Source organism: Pholcus phalangioides, unplaced genomic scaffold, assembly GCF_987345545.1.
Source record: "Pholcus phalangioides strain wild (caught in Gottingen) unplaced genomic scaffold, Ppha-v1.0 ptg000004l_1, whole genome shotgun sequence".
NCBI lineage: Eukaryota > Metazoa > Arthropoda > Arachnida > Araneae > Pholcidae > Pholcus > Pholcus phalangioides.
The window spans coordinates 26008983-26023834 of record NW_028301597.1 but is presented as its reverse complement, the minus strand read 5'-3'; the positions used below and the strand labels follow the sequence as shown (position 1 = coordinate 26023834).

The window sequence follows — 14852 nt, the reverse complement described above, 5'->3', positions numbered from 1 at the left end:
GGCCCATTCTATGATCCAAAATGGACCATTTTGGGCCCCCTTTTAAGTTGGCCCTATGCGGGTGCACCTGCCTAGTTACGGCACTGTCTGTATTATTTTCATTCTTCGATCTCTTCGAGAGAAGCGGTCTTTCGATCCTGTTCGGATTTTTTCATACGAACGTAATGGAAAAAGATTTTTAAATTCGTATCCGTGATTATACGAATATTGAGAGAAGGAGAAAGGGATAAGATCAGATAGAGTGCGTACCCCTGTAGTTAATAAACCGTTTCTTAATTCTTCGCACACATTGTAAATAACACCCCCCTCGAATCTCGTTATAACGAACTCCAAGAGACCGGGGAAATCATTTCGTTATAACGAAATTTCGTTACACAGGAATTCCAAGTTTTTATACTGTTCGTATGTAAACTTATCTGGGAGGAAGGAATAGAAGAAAGAGAAGATAAAACGAGATTTTCGCTATAACGGGATTCGACTTTGCGTGTGTGTATATCCGTATACAACACATAAATTCATTCATTTGAATGTAAATGAAATTTTCTTATCAATTGACGTGAAAGCTGTCTTTTTTTTCCAGAATAGAACACAGTAAAGGCATTCTTCAATTCTTATTATTATAAGAGCATTTTGCTGTATATTTTACTGCGCTGGTTCTACGTCATTTCTAGACCATGGCCCGGAAATTATAATTAATAAAATAAATCAGGGGTTCTTAACCTTTTGTGTTTCATGGACCCTTTGTGCCAATAAAATGAAGGTGACGGTACAACACCCCGTTAATAATATGAGACCACCAATGATACTCAGTACATAAGCGCTATGCAAAAAACCGTGAGTGAATTTTTTTTTACATCCTAGGTCAAGGAGCCCTCTGTGGGAGCGAAGCGTCAACTGATCTGTATATGAATATATACAGATCAGTCTCTTCTATATATGAATTGACATCATGATCGTGCTCCCCCCCAGACTTCCAAGTCTATCTCCGCCTATGCTGTCACCTGTGCAAGTCAACTCTGATGCCCACACACGCGCAGTTACACCTGCGCAGTTGGGCAGTTGGTCTGTACAGGCAGTCCCGTCTTAACGAGTGTGCCCGGAGCCTCAGGAGAAAGGGGCGGGGGGGGGGGGCTCACAAAAATGAGATTTGGTTGAAATTTTATAGGATTTACCTGGTAGGGCCTCAGAAAAAACACTTGGCCCGGGGGCCCATGATGTTCTTAAGACCCAAAGCTGAGATCTTTGGTTAGCTTTCAAGTTTGATTCTTCATTCCCCCCACACCTTCCTTCTCTATAATAACTTATAGTGTGAAAAACAAAAATTAGAATAATCCGCGCTGGAGCCCTGCCAGCTCCCATCCCCTTGCAGGGGTCATGTGGAGACCTGTATACCCCTATGGGGGGTACCTATATATCAAGACCAAAATTTTTTTAAAAATGCAATATTTCGTGAAAAAAATTAAAATATCAAAGAAAATACTTTTTATGTGCTGTTAATTTTATTGCTTTTTGAAGAGTGGCAACTCAAAATCGGGAAGACAATTTTCATGTCCCCACTCCCCCCCAAATGGATCCTGCATACTCCCCTGATTAAGAGGTGGTGCTTAAGCCCTCTCTTATTTCGTCCAGGAGCTGTGATGCTGTTGAGACGGCAGTAGGGACACACTTTGTTTAATAAATATTCAAAAATTTATGGAGTTCTGTTTAGAACAGCCTCATTATCACCAAGGGTTCCGCTGAACAGCCTAATAACCATCAAGGGTTCCGCGAGAAACTATACGTCGGAACCCCCCCCCCCTGCACTAGAATGACCCGAGACACACTTCCAGATCACTATAGAGTAACCCGCGAAACAGTTCCAGCTCATTTAAGTGACCCGCATCACATTCCCATATCACTTAAGTGACCCGCGGTGCAGTTTCACGTCACTCGAATTACCTGCGACACCAGCATAGAATCCTATGGGTCGGCTTGTGTTGGGGGCGATGAGAACAAAAAAACATGTTGAAGAAGGGAGCGATGGAACAAAACCGTTTCGTCACCTATGATTTAAATCTCATCCGAGCAAGGTCGTAACTAGGCTGGGGCAACCGGGGCACTGCCCCTGGGCCCCAAGCCGAATGCAGGAAGCCCCACAAAAATTTACACTTTTTTTGCATAATAATAATAATAACACTTTCAAGATGGGGGCCTCCAATGAAAAGTCTGCCCCGGGGCCACGAAAAGGCACACTACAGCCCATATCCAAGGTACACTTACATATCACTTGAAGTGGCCCACGACACGTTTTTAAACCAATGAAGCGGCTTGAACTCTCCAACAGGTTGAGCACCCTTGATCTAAGTGATTCGCTCCCCCCCCCCCGTTCAAGGGGCCTGTATCCGTGCCCGTAGGCCAAAATTTTCACAAGTCCCCAGTGAATTTATGTTGTTAAAAAACAACGGCCCACGACACGTTTTTAAACCAATGGAGTCGCTTGAATTCTCCAACAGGTTGAGCACCCTTGCTCTAAGTGATTCCCCCATTCAAGGAGCCTGTATCCGTGCTTATGCCCTAAGCCAAAATTTTGACGTGGGCCCCCCTATATAGGGAATTTATGTTGTGAAAAAACAATGATAACAATCGTATCGTACGATGACAGTGACCTCCTGGGCTGGAGTCATGTCAGCCCAACCCTTTTGGATGGGGTTGGGTGGCATATTCAGCCCAGGGCCTGTTCGTCGTAAGTTCTGTCCCTTGGCAAATGTGACTTCGAGGGCATAGGCAGAGCGTATATGTTTAGTTGGGGAAGAAATGAGGGGGAGGGATGACAAAATCATGGTAGGGGGAACCCTTCCATTTCTTAAGATTTCATCACTTTATGAACGAAAACCTAATATTCATTATTTCGCGGATCATGAAATTAAAATGGAAAATAGGATTTTGTTTACAGTACACTATTCCGCCAGTAGATGGCGGCACTAGCACCGCGAATAATTTTTGGAATATTTGCGACGTTCGTTCGAAAAGGTCAGAAAATTTATTAAACATTTTGTATGAGCTGCAGATACATCCGTCAGAATTATGATTGAGACAGGAAAAACGGGAACCCTTCAATTATTCGAAGGCCCATTTCCAGGGCCGGAACTCCACGGCAAATTGTAGAGGTGAACTGCAGAGGCGGATTTACCACACGGTTTTTGCCGCCCTTCTTGACCACTCATTCCTCCAATTTTCTGCTCTGGGCTGTGATGCCCTTCGCTCATTCCCGCGATCTAAGCAGTGGCGTACTCGCAAGGGGGAGAGTAGCGGGTTATAGCCCAGGGCGGTTATAGTTCAGAGGGGTGACAAATTTGAGAAATGCCGTTAAGAAAATTAGTAGAAAGGTGGGTGGAAATTTTTGTTTAACCTTTAATAAATCCGCCTCTGCCCAGACACCAAAGGTATAGGTCAGCAGCAAAGCCGCTTGTAAGTTAAGCTTGTAACTCTTAATGCAGCTTTGGTCAGCAGTGACTAAAAGAGTGACACCTAGACAGAGCCGTCTTAACGCATGGGCCCACCCGGGCACCTCAAGTGAATGTGGGCCTCACAAAAATGAGAACCAGTTTAAATTTTCGAGAATATGCTAGGTGGGGTCTCAGAAAAATCACTTGGCCCGGGGGCCCATGCATAGGCGGGATAGACTTGGGGGGGGGGGGCAAGGTCATTATTACTGCGGGGAGGCACGATGATGATGATGTCACTTCACATATACACATTAGATCGGTCGACTCTGCCTTTGATGCTGGGGGCCCCCCTCGTATGGCCGCCCATGGGCCCATGATGCTCTCTTGTGTTGGCGGCCTATCATAGAAAAAATTTCAGAAGGACGGGACGATGGAACAAAATGTTTGGGAAACTATGCCTTACATTGGTGATTCCCAACGTGGGCGTTAACGCCGCCTGGAGGGCGATGGAATGTTTCAGGGGGCGGTAGAAGCTACGGGTATAACATAGGGTCAGATTGCATTGGGGGCCGATGGGAGAAAAAAAATTTCTGAAGGGGGCGAGGGACAAAAAAAGGTTGGGAAACTGCTCTACATCATGATTTTGATCGCTCACTGGCCAGGTCCCTCGCGCTCTGTAAGTTACTCTTTTGGACATTCACGCGCTTACACACGTTTACTCACTCTTCCGGTCATTCACACGCTCTAGGTCAAGCTTTTGGTCGTTCCCCGACCTCTGGTCTGTCTGTCTGTCTCTCTCTCTAATAGGTTTGTCTTTTGGTCAAGGCTTCACGAATCCCAGGCGCCAGGTCACCATTTGGTGACTAGAAAATGGGTTTAAGAAATTAGTTTGCCTACAGGGTTGTTTGGTTTAAACCACGTTGGTTTAAACCATGGTTTTAACCAACTGGTTTTTTTCAAAAAATCAGATAAAAGTGGCCTAAATATTATTTTTTTCCCTGAAAAATATCATATTTGTTCATTATTAGCCAAAATGTTTCATATTTACCTCCTTTTATATCTTTGGGGTACATTCTGACGGTATATCTTTAAATGACATAAGATTTTATAAGTGGTTTTTTTCAAAAAGTCTCATAAAAGTGGCCAGAATATATATATATATATTTTTCATATGAAGTATCTTAGTCATTTAAAGTTATATATAAAAGCCAAAACTTCTCATTCTTACAACATTTTCTAACCTTTGGCTACATTCTGATGCTCTATCTTTAGCAAATTCATGAATAAGGATTGCATCACACATCTAAATGTAGTGGTGTATTATCTCACAGGGTTTCTTTTTCCGTTCACAAAGAAGTAGCTACAGTAGTGACACCATCATTTTAGGGGCAGGTGGTCCTATAATCCAATAAAGACACCAGCTGTCCTTAAAGGACAAAGACTAGTGTACTAGTTGTCACATTACCTCACATACATTTTCATTCCCATAAGAAGTAGCACATCTACTGTATATCTCCCAGTCTTAATATTCAATAGTTGTTTTTTTATAGTTTCACACACACACTGTTAAGCCCAGTTAATCAAGGTTCTACTGTATAGTAGTAACAGATTTATAAAAAATAATCAGCTATATACAGGGTGATTATAATTTAAGTTTTGATTCCAAAACTATACAATAAGTACTGATCGGAATGACCTGAAAATTTGCATGGATACTCCTGAAGCAATGGACGTTTCTTTCGCAAAAGAAAAAAGTGCAAAATGTGCAAGTAGACGATGCTGTACTTGGCCAGCAGTATAATCTATTTTGTGCAACCACATCATTTCGGCACTTCCACAGCATCAGTGTGTGGATAGAACTTCTATCAAGATGCACATTGCAATACCAGCAAAGCAGCTGCTGAAGACCCATTTTGACAGGATGCACCTTAACCAATTACTTCATTTTTTTTTGTGATGTTTCCGTGAATTATGGACTCGTGCAATGCTATAATTAAGTTATAATTTTGCCTTGACTGGCTATCATTTCCATTCTGCGAGCAAATTTCCCACTTTTTGCAAAATAGCTTCGTAATTAAGTATACTGAAAGTAACTGGAGAAAAACCTTTATATATTATATGATTAATAATAACATTAAAAGAATTTTCAAACACATAGTAATCCATTGAGTTAAGCAAAAAATAATTAAATGGCAAAAGTTGGTTTTTGTTAAAATTTAATAAATATTTATTGATTATTTAGCATGGGAATTGTGTTAATTACATTAATAAACATTTTATTTTTGTTAATTATTGGAAGTTTGAATGATTTTTCAGAAATTTCACTGTTTTTAATGTTAATACTATTTAAAACAAAAAAACCGGTTTAAACCAAAAAAACCCGGTTTTTTGGTTTTTTTCAAAAAAACCGGTTTTTTTACCAACCCTGGTTTGCCACCTAAAGAATCTTTTTCGATTTGCCGAACCCTGGTCTAGGTCACTCACTCTCAAGGCAATGGTTAATTTATGATTTTGCCAATCTTCTCCCATTCTACTAATTTCCCGGCAACTCATTCCACACATTTACCGCCCAGGGCTATAGCCCGCTGAACACCCCCCCCCCCCACCACCATCCTTCCTCGCCCCGTAAATGTGAGTGATCAAAACAGTGTGAAAGCAGGCAAGTGGGTTATAGCACGGGTTGGCGAATTCGCGGAAAGTCAAGAAAGTTACTAGACTATAAAGAATAGAATGGGAGAAGGGCCGCGAAATTTGTGTAGCCCCACAGGCGGTAACCAGACTCGCGGCGCTTAGCCTAAACCAGCGGTTCTCAACCGGTGCTCCGCGGCCGCTCGACGAAAATAAAAAAAAACCAGTAAAATTAAAAAAAAATTATTATAAATGTTTTTAAATGGTAAAAAGAAATCAGTAAGTTTGATGAATAATTAAAAAGTGGGCCTACGGGGCTCCGCCATAGAATTGTTTTACTTAAAAGGGCTCCGCGAGTCAAAAAAGGTTGAGAACCGCTGGCCTAAACTAAAAAAAAACTGTCACTGATGTTGTCCAAAGTGTCATGTCTGTGGGTGCTCGAACCCGTTCAAATTTCCACTGGTTGTTCGAGCACCACCACCACAGCCACGTCTAACGGAAGACAATTAATTACCTAACCTAAAATAGGTCTATGTAATGTATCCAGCTGCTTTGTAATGCAAGCTGTTGTTGCAGCTATGCACACAGAAAATGTGGGCCATAATTTTGAATTATGAATACTACACTTTTACTGCCCAAGCCACATTAACTGCGAAATTATTTCTTCCACCCAGACAGAAGTTTTTAACGACTACTCCACTTGTTGAACATTCAAACTATAAGCATATGAAAGATTAATAAACCAAATGCTCCACATACGCCCCCCCCCCCCCAAACCATAGGCGGAGATAGACTTGGAAGTCTCGGGGACACGATGATGTCAATTCATATATACAATTAGATCAGTCGACTCCACCTTTGACGCTGGGGGCAATGCCGCCGCCCATGTGCAAATAACCTTGAAAACGATACAATTTCTGCTTTGGCAGAATCGTTAATTGCAATATACAACATTTGCAATATATCGATGATTCCCCCTACTCAATTAAAATCAATTGCACGAATTCTGTTGATAGGATATTTTTGGTAGGAAAAAGTAGGTCGAGTGGTGAGGGGCCATTCAAGTAATACGTAAGCAGATTTTCAGCCATTTTTGGCCCCTCCCCCTTCCCAGCAAAATTTCGTCACAGCTTAGAATATTTCATATCTTCATAAAGGGGTGGGTGATGACGTAAGCAACCTTCAAACCCCCCCCCCCCCACTCCCCATCAAAAGTTAGCAAATCCGAAACCTTCCTCCCCGATGCTGGCGTAATACTTTAATGACCCCTAAACATTAAAAAAAAAATATTCCAAATGAGTCCCAGTAAGAGATCTGCTGGAAATTCTGAAGAATTTGTCTGGTAGGGCCTCAGAAAAATCACTTGGCCCGGGGGCCCATGATGCTCTCAAGACGGCCCTGATGAGTCCACTGTGGGCGATGAATATAGTCGAACCTCCGAATGTAATGATAAATTTTACGATCGTACCAACCCCTCCCCCACCCTTAGATATAATGATCATGTTTACTAACGACGCGAAGCTTGGGTATTATGCATAATCATTATGTAAAGTACGAACTACAATCGAATTTACCGTAACATATAACCACGTAAAGGTAAATTTATTTTTGAAAACGAAAGCCATTGTTCATGCATTAAGACCACTGAAATTCCGCTTATATGTGTTTACGCCACTGTAAATTACCTTGGAATGCTATGGGGGGGGGGGTGTCAAATATTACGAAGCCTAGTTACTAGTTATGGCCATAATTACAGCAATTTAAAGTACACAAAAAATTATTATACACGAAACGTACCGTTGGGGGGCGCGCATTGACAATTGCCCCGAGCAAATTAATTTTTATATACGCCAGGGTTTGTCAAATGAAGGGAAAAAAAACAAAGCCTAGGCACAACCACATATTTTAAGAGCCAAGATCGTATCTCTTGTGCCCAGGGTAGTGATCACAAATAGAAAATTTTAGGCGCCAATGCCAATTTTTTTTAGTCGCCGTGGCGACTGGGATTTATCAAGCATTGAAGTACGCCACTGCAAAAAAAATAAAAAGCACTATAGAAAACGAAAGCCACTGCTTACCTGTTGAGAGAAAAATAGCAAAATTTTTAATATGGCACCTTTTTAACATATGGCAAGGAGAAAAACATTATAAGGAAACAGGAGAGGGCGGCGGTGGACAAGACGCCCTGGAATCAGAGTCACAGGAGGGCCTTCTTGGCAGCAAGCACACAGTTCCTGATGAGCATGATGACAGTCATGGGCCCGACGCCACCGGGCACCGGAGTAATGTGAGAAGCGACCTTCTTGACCTCGTTGAAATCCACGTCGCCCACCAGGCGGGTTCCGGACGCCCTCGAAGCGTCCTCGATGCTGTTCATGCCACAGTCGATGACCACGGCTCCGGGCTTGACCCAATCCTTCTTGACCATCTGGGCCTGGCCGACGGCCGCGACTATGATGTCTGCGTCGCGGACCACTGACCTGAGGTCCTTGGTCCTGGAATGGCATATGGTGACCGTGGCGTGGTGCCACAGCAGCAGCTGGGCCATCGGGGTGCCGACGATCTTGCTCCTGCCGATGACGACGGCGCGGCTGCCCTTTATCTGGACGCCGGACTCCTTTATCAGCTCGAAGCAACCCATGGGGGTGCAGGCAATGAAGAACCCCTCGAGCTGCCCGTGGCACAGCCGCCCCGCGTTCTCGTCGTGGATGCCGTCGACGTCCTTATCCGGGGACACGGCGTTGGTGACCAGGTTGACGTCGATCGGGGCGTCGCTGTCCAGCGGCAGCTGGACGATTATCCCGTGGACCTCGGGGTCCTCGTTCAGCTTCCCGACCTCGTCCAGGAGCTCCGACTGAGTCACCGACCTCGGCAGCTGCACGTGCCTGGCCGACACGCCGACTTCGGCGGCGATTTTCTTCTTGTGTCGGATATATACGTTCGAATCGGGCCTCTCGCCGACCTGCACGATCGCCAGGACCGGGTCGAAGCCCTCGTGCTTCTCCTTCAGGGACTTGACCTCTTCGATCAGGCCCAGTTTGATCTTCTTGGCCATCTCGGTACCGGACAGTACTTTCGCCTCGTTATTATTGTCGGCCATCTTGTTCAGAATTGCAACAGGGAAGGGAGCCTTGCAACGACAGAAAGCGATCGCTCTAGTGATCAGCAGAGCCACTCTCGATCACGTGCCTTTTATAATAAAGAGGAATCGTTTCGAAAGAGGACGCCGATGTCCTAATAACAGCGCAGTGACGTCACACACACAGACGTTCCCTCGAGGGCCGACGTGTTTTTTCTTTGATAGAAAAACGCGTTTTCTTTCCTGAAAAAACTGTTTATCGGTCTTGACCTTCGGCCCTGGCCGCACAGCTTCCACTTCATTACAGATAACTAGTTGGTGCGTCAAGAGCTGTAACGACAAAGCCTATTGGTGCGTACGCAACCGGTGGATGTGTGTGTGTGTGTGTGTGTGGTGCTTGCTTATCTTTTTTTTCCTCTCGATAATATAGCGTTGTTGTTTTCAAGGGCGCGACTATCAGGTGCTCTGCTGGATAAACTACCGTACGCAGTGGCGGATTGAAGTCGGTCGACGCCCCGGGCGCAAAAGAAAATATTGGGCCGTTAAATTCGAAAAAAAAAGTGTGGGGTTTTTGGTTTGTTTTCGGGGCGAGCCTGCCGTTAAATCCGCCTCTGACCGTACGCAGGGCCGTCTTAAGAGCGCAATCGGCCCCCGGGCCAAGTGATTTTTTCTTGAGGCCCTACCAGGTAAATTATAGAAAATTTCAACCAAATCTCATTTTTGTGAGGTCCCTCTTCTTTTGACGGGTAGACCCATGGCCACCACATCCTGTAGCGCGGTCCTTAGCCTCTCGGTTAGACTTTTAACGGGGGCCCCTTCTGTAGTTAATTTATAGCGTGAAAAAGCAACAAAATGATTATAACCGTCCCTGGACCAGGGCTAGAGCCCTGTCAGCCCCCCGATGTGGGGGTCATGGGTAGGCCCATGCGTTAAGACGGCACTGACCGTACGCACGTGTTCTGTTTTCAAAATAGAGGGTTGCAAGAAGCATACCGCTGTATGCCTCTAGTGACGGGACGTGGCCCCCCACAAGGGATGGGCTGGCAAGGCTCCAGCCCTGTTACCCGTGACGATTTTCACCATTTTTGTTTTGCTTTTTCACGCTATAAATTCATCATAAAGGGGCCCGTGAAAGCATGGTCGGGGGGGGGGGACAGCAAAAGATCCCAGCCTAGGGGGCCCTGCTCCAGGACGGGGGGACATGGGGTTGGACAGCAATATATAATTGATATTGTGCTAACGGGTGGCATCGCAAGCTGTTTTTAAGCTCGCACATAATTTTTTTAAATTTTGGGAATAATAAAATTTCATAAGAGACGCCACAAGCTGTCATTCTTTCGAGCATGGCCCACACAAGGGTGGGGGGGGGGGCCTGACAGGGCTCCAGCCCCGGGACAATTACTATAATTTTTTTGTTTTTTCATGCTACGAATTCACTATAGAAGGGAAGGGGGCAGCGAAAAGTTTGGTTTGGGGGTCCGGTAAAGATTTCAGCCTGAGGGCTTATCTTACCCCTGCTCAAGGGAGGGGCCTCAAACTTTTGAGCTTTTGGTGAAGACAGAAATTTTGAAAACGAGAATATTGAGAAAACTTAAAGGAACAGGCAGGGTCCGGGCAGTGGCTTATTTACGGGGGGAATTCGCGGGCTATAACCCAGGGCGGCAGGTTCAGAGGGGTGGCAAATTAGTACAGTGAAAGCTTCCGAAATGGACATTCCCCCCCCCCCCCAGTAACGCTTTAGTAATCTGGGAATTTGCCTCAGGTAACTTGAGTGATGTAGAACCGCACTGGGGGCCGCGCCAGTGCTGTAAAACTGTGCCACATGTCACTCACGGGATCACTAAATGTGCCACGGATCACTTAAGTGTTCCGGAACTGTGTCGCGGATCACTTAAGTGATCTGTGAATGTGCCACGGGGCTCTTAAATGGTTTGGAATTGTGCCACGGGTGACTGTAAATGTGCCGCTCAGTTGATTTTCACAAAACTAGGTTTGAGAGGTCAGGCCACACACATCAGATAACCCCGAGGGGCCCGCGGGATATGGGTTTACCGTATATGTTAGGAAGGCAGAGCTGACGAAATTTTTTGCTGACTTCCATACGAACGTGGTCCCCGTTTTCTGCTGACCGGAAGAGGGAGGGGGTTGAAAAATGAATAAAAATATGCTGACGTAATACTTAAACGACCCCTAACACGTTGGCACTCGTTCCAGGGTCACTCTTTTGATCGCTCACCTGAGGGTCTCTCTCGCTCACTAGTTTTCTCTTTTGTTCATTCACGTGCTTGCATACTCTCTAGGTCAAGGCTTGACAAATCCCAGGTGCCATGTTACTATGGGTGACTAGTAAATTGGCAATGGTGCCCAAAATTTCATATGTTTGATTACTAAATTGGAGTGCTATCGCCATGGGCAATTGAGTTGCGCCGGAAGTGTGAGAGTGTATGTGTGTGTGTGTATCTAACATCAATCTGAGTGTGTGTGTGTGTGGGAATTTTTATGGTGCCATCTATATTACAGATTCTGACTGAAGTATGATGTTTCAATATTTGTGCCGTTGTTAGCCTGTTGCTCTCTGCAGCGAGACATTTCAGCGAGGAGATCGACTCGCGTTCGTGCCTTGTAGTTGGGAACCACAGAAAACTAACTTCAGCCGACCACTGTGGTGGGGTTTGTGATACCGGGTCCCCGCGATGAAAAGCGTTGATAAATCCTGAACAAGCTGAAAAAAAAAAATTTCTGGAAAAAAATATTTCTCTCCTAAAAAATTTGGTTGGCACCTAAATTGTTTTTGATTTGTCAAGCCCTGCTGAAAGTCACTCACTGACTCGTCCCTCATTCTCTAGGAAGATGTTGATTTATAACTTGGTCACTCTTCTGCAATGCTACTAATTTTCTGGTCCACACATTATTTAAATTTGCCACCCCCTCCTCCCCCCCCCCATCCGAACTTGCCACCCAGAACTATAGCCCGCAAAAGCCTCCTATGAATACGTCCCTGTTCGGGGTGGCACATGAGGCTTTGCACCCGCGTGGCAGCCAGGGCCGTCTTAACATCATCATGGACCCCCCCTGGCCTAAAGGTTTTTTTGAGGCCCTACTAGTAGATAAATTCTAGAAAATTTTAACTAGATCTCATTTTCGTGAGGCCCCTTCACTCTTGAGGCCCCGGGGCCCATGCGTTAAGACGGCCGTGGTGGCAGCTCGTGAGCTCGAGCCGCCCCTGGAGGGGTGAATGATTGCGTTCGAGGCATGGTCAAGATCATCAGACGCGCGCGTCCCAGTTCTGAAAACAAACGAAGCCTGGTGAAGTAAACGTGGCCCAGTGAGTGCCTCGAGTCAAAACGGAGCACCCCATCCCACCAAATAATTGAAGATTTGATAAAGAAAAAATTCAATCGTTGAAATTTAATGAAGATATAAAAAAAAAAAATCTTGAAAGATAATGCAATACAGTCGAATCCAGTTATAATGGAATCCAAGAGACTGGGGAAATCACTTCGGTCTAACAAAACTTCGTTATAAAGGGATCCCAGGTTTTTGCGTTATTCCTATGTAAACTTATCTGGGAGGGGGGGGGGGGTGTTAGAAGAGTGTTCGTTAAAAACGAGATATTTATGCTATGACGGTATTCGTTAAAACGGGATTCAACTTTATAATGAAATTCTACGCTATTGCTGCGTGTATTTTCTTTTTCGTAAATTCATAAATTTTTATTCATAAATTTTATTAAATTTGAATCTTTAAGGAAATATTCTCTGAAATTTATTCCTTTCATTGAATGAAATCATTTATTCCTTCACTCTGACAATAATCTTTAAGTCGTGAAATCATTTGCTATAATTAATTCTGAAATTATTCCTTTTATCAATTTCTTTTCTTCAATTATTTCTGAAATTATTTTTTTATTCAATTAATATTCCGAAATTAAATTCAATTAATATTTAAATTCAATTAATATTCCGATTTTTTCAATCTTAGATTACATTTGTTTCGTAAAATTCTGAATTTTCATTAGTTATGAAATCATTTCTTTTAAAATTATTTCTGAAATTATTTTTCTTCCGGTTTATTCTGTAATTTTTTCCTTTTATTCATTCCTTTTTTCCTTTTAAATTTATTCTGGAATTATTATTTTTTCAACTTTTAATTTGAATGAACTAATACTGAAATACAGTAATTCCTTTGAGGCCGTTCAAGTATTACGTCAGCGAAATTTCATCCATTTTTGACCCCCCCCCCCCACCTTGTTAGCAAAAGTCAGAGAAACTCTGACCCGACCCCCCCCCCCCCCCACCCTTGTCAGCAACATTTCGTCAACACAAAGTTCTGCCCCCCCCCCCCGAATCTTAACGCATATTGGTGGGATCAGAGACGTACGCGGGGATGGGGAGAATAAGGGGGCTCGTGCCTCCCCCCCCCCCCTCCCCGACGATCAAAAAAATTTTTTTCAATGAAAAGAATATTTAAAAACAAAATTAAAATATCGGAAGAAAATAACTTTATATATGTTATTATAATCAGTTTCGGGCCATTCAAGTATTTAACGTCAGCAGATTTTTAGCAATTTTGACCCTCCCCTGACAGAAAAACACTTAACCCCCTTGTCAGCAAAATTTCGTCAGCAGCTTAGAATATTTCATATCTTTAAAAAAGAGTGGTTGATGACGTAAGCAACCTTCAAACCCTGCCCCTCCCCCCTGTCATCAAAAGTCAGGAAATCCGAACCCCTCCCCCCCGATGCTGACGTAATACTTGAATGACCCCTTTCTATTAATTTCAATGTTATTTGAAGGGTAAGAACTCAAAATTTCTCTTTAAGAAATTCATTGTGACCTGTTCTCTAAGCCATATATGATAAACTCTTGGACCGCGGACTAAGTGGCACTTGGGGTTATTTGATGTGGCCTCCTCAAACCTAATTTTTTAAAAATGAACTGAGCGGCACATTTATAGATCGCTTAAGTGTCCCGTGGTACAATCCCAAATCATTTAAGCGACCCGTGGCACATTTAGAGATCCCTTGAGTGACATGTGATACAGTTTTAGAGCACTTAAACGGCACCCAGTGCCAGGGCCGTCTTAAGAGCATCATGGACCCCCGGGCCAAATGATTTTTCTGAGGCCCTACCAGGAAAATTTTCGAAAATCTCAACCAGATCCCATTTTTGTGAGGCCCCATTTTCTCTTGAGGCCCCCGGGCCGTGTCCGGGTGGGTCCATGCCTTAAGACGGCACTGCCCAGTGCTGCTCTACATCACTCAAGTTACCCGCGGCAAATTCCCAGATAACTTAAGTGATCCGCGGCATAATTACGGATCACTTTAGTGATGTGTGAGACAGTTCCAAAGCACTTGAGCGGCCCGGACACATTCCCAGATCACTTGAATCCAGGCCCGCAACTAGGGGGGGGGCAGGCGCGTCTGATGCCCCAGGCGCTGAACCAGAAGAGGTGCCGAATTCACCCTTTAACTACATGCAAGGGGTGCCGAAATTCCGGCTTGCCCTGGGTGACAAAGTATCTAGTTGCGGCCCTGCTTGAATCCGCGAAACATGGCTCTGTAGTGGGACTTATGAATAGGGAGAATGTTAGTTCACGTGCCCACAAAGTATCGAAAGGGTTTTCTCGTTTTTGGCTCACCGAGTAAGATCAGGGCCGTCTCTATTCCACCTTTCTACAATATAAGTAGAATAGAGACGGCCCTGGTAAGATGCCATTAA

At 44.2% G+C, this 14852-nt stretch overlaps 1 pseudogene across 1 annotated transcript; it reads right to left on the bottom strand.

The window, feature by feature from the left end:
• Positions 1–8134: 8134 nt before the first annotated feature.
• Positions 8135–9676, bottom strand: LOC149086998 (C-1-tetrahydrofolate synthase, cytoplasmic pseudogene; annotated as a pseudogene). Its single transcript, XR_016192521.1, has one exon. The product of XR_016192521.1 is annotated as a C-1-tetrahydrofolate synthase, cytoplasmic pseudogene (transcript).
• Positions 9677–14852: the final 5176 nt, after the last annotated feature.